Raw genomic sequence first — 2628 nt, 5'->3', positions numbered from 1 at the left:
ATTCAAGGTAGAGGTTTGGCTTTAAAGAAATTATCAAAGTAATAGTTTCGTAAATAAATTTTTGCCATTTGTCTGATTTTTGGGATAATGGTTTTAGTTTTACCATTGTTTAACAACCATTAATGGTTGTTCGCCCTTTACCTTGGTAAAATCATGGTTTTCTTACTTTAGACTCGTGGACTAAACTTCATTGCTTCTATTCAAAGTTAGATTTTACTTAAGTTTTGCCTTCATGTCTCATTTATGACGTAGTTAGGGGTCTCTTGGTAAGTTATGTTGTGTTGTAACTTTCTTTAACATTAATGGATTGACACCTCATGGTTATTGAAATATTAAAGTGATATTTGCATAAGTAATTTCCTCATTGAGCAATATACAACACAGATTCTTGTGTTCCTTACGAAATCCAACAAACATGGGTTATGGATGGGGAAGATGAAATGTGTGGCTGAGGATGTACGAGTGGCATGAGCGAGATCATAAATGATCATTCAGTCAGGGAGACAAAGTTGAAGAATTATATTTCAAGCTAAATAATTATTGAAAACGTAAATTTCGTGAATTTTAATAAGACATATGTGTTGATATAATAGTCAAGAGGCACAACGATTGATACAGATAATTATAAAATGAGCAGAAATAATTGAGTTAATGAACAAAATTTGTTACAAGAAGCACAATAGAGATATACTTAATAACTTACCGAGAGAGTTAGTAGACAACATTTTGTAGATTATGCTAATTAAGGAGGTTGAGAATACATGTTTTATTAAGCCGGGCGGTATACATTGAATAGGCCTTCACAACTTGTGATCGGTTGAGAGTGTAACTACATAAAACTAAAGTTTGTTGAAATGATTGATCACATGCTCTAAAATCATACTTGGCTCATATGAAAGTTTAAATTATGGCGTTATGAGTTTCATAACTTCGAAAGGGAAACTTACAAAATCCATGAATATTTGTATTTATACCAAGATATCTCTCACTTTATTTGGTTGCTTTTAGATCCGCCCCCTACATTTAGAGAATTCGTGAGCTTGAGGAAAATTGAATTTCGTTTCGTTTTCCTGGCCCATAGTTTGTTTGACAATATGCTTGGCTACTATCATTTGCTTGAAGTGTTGACACTGCAATATTGTGATGGTTTCGCCCATTTCTATATTAATGGGTCACAACTCCAATATCTAGACGTTTTAGGTTCTTCAGATGATGTTACTCTGGAGAATACCTGAAACCCTACTAATATTACCAATTATACGTGAGAACAATTTTTTTTCAGTTGGAGATTCTAGTTATTTAATCAAGTTTTCCAGTGACATGCCTCGAATTTGAAGGCCCATCACATACGGAGTCATATCCTTGAGAAGGATCCTCATTACATTGGTTTTTGCAATATCCCATGCATTTGTCTTCAATGCTGCCATGGGTCTTGTATTGCTACCAATAAAATATCCCCACTTGCCCATTTATCCAATTTGGATCTTTATAAGTCTCTGTCATAACTGATAATTGGTGTCATTAAGTTTTACACCTAAGCGTGAGTTATCAGTCATGTTCTAAACAACAAGAACGTCAAGAGGATTAGCAGAAAAGCATGTGTATTCTCCTTCACTAAACAACAAACTGAAAGTCAAGTCTCCTTCCATTATTTCTTCTTCAAATATCAAATTTCAACAAAACATAAGGGAGGCAGACAAAAATTGTTTGAGAATTTAGGATTTTAGGGCAAAGGAGCATAGAGCAAAAACAATGACAGATCTCAAGGAGCCCAAAGACAAATTTGCTGCAGAAACAAATGGGACGAAATTCAAAAGATCTTTACTCTGATACCAAGTCAAATAGAACAAAGAGAACGATTGCGAATTTTTGAAGTATTGATATGCTCCGGTGATAGTACATATACAAAATATACATATTCCTAACAGAAAAGTAATTACTCGTAATATTCCCCCTTTAACTACATAATATTCCTATTAACTATAGAATCCTAATTACACAACAATTGCCTACAACAATCATGTGATACAATGAGTCACTCATGCCAAAAAATTAGGTTTTCTTACTATTTTGCATTTCATTTTTCTCAAGGATTGCAATATAAACTGTGACGAGTCTGTTGCCATGCTCGAATTACATGTTGATCTCATCGCTTCGGTTCATCATTCATGAGGCAACATAGACAAATGAGTGTGATAGCGACTTCTGGTCTCTAAGAATACTTGCATAACAGAAATCCAGTAAGTTGGAAGTAGCCTAAGTCCAAAACTTAACTCCAAATATTTATTCAGAATATATATATACACACACACATACAGTTCCTATATATCGTGAAACTTCGTTTTGAAATTAAAGTGTGAATTTCCTTATCTGACTCACTTTTCGTTTATATTTCAACATCTCCGTCATTCAGTTTATTGATATTAATGTATAGATTATTCATGCAAAATTTCACCTAAATTGATGATCGTTAAGGTACCAAATTAGATTAGATCGATGAAAGGACCATACATTTGTCTAACCAAAACTGTTTGTGTAAATAATGATTACGAAAACCCAAAGGATCATCAAATTTGATGAAACTTTGCAGAAGTGATCTATGCATTAGGTTCTACAAACTAAACGGTG

Source organism: Fragaria vesca, linkage group LG2 (assembly GCF_000184155.1).
Source record: "Fragaria vesca subsp. vesca linkage group LG2, FraVesHawaii_1.0, whole genome shotgun sequence".
Taxonomy (NCBI): domain Eukaryota; kingdom Viridiplantae; phylum Streptophyta; class Magnoliopsida; order Rosales; family Rosaceae; genus Fragaria; species Fragaria vesca.
The sequence above is the reverse complement of the archived record's forward strand: the minus strand, read 5'-3'. Positions refer to the sequence as shown.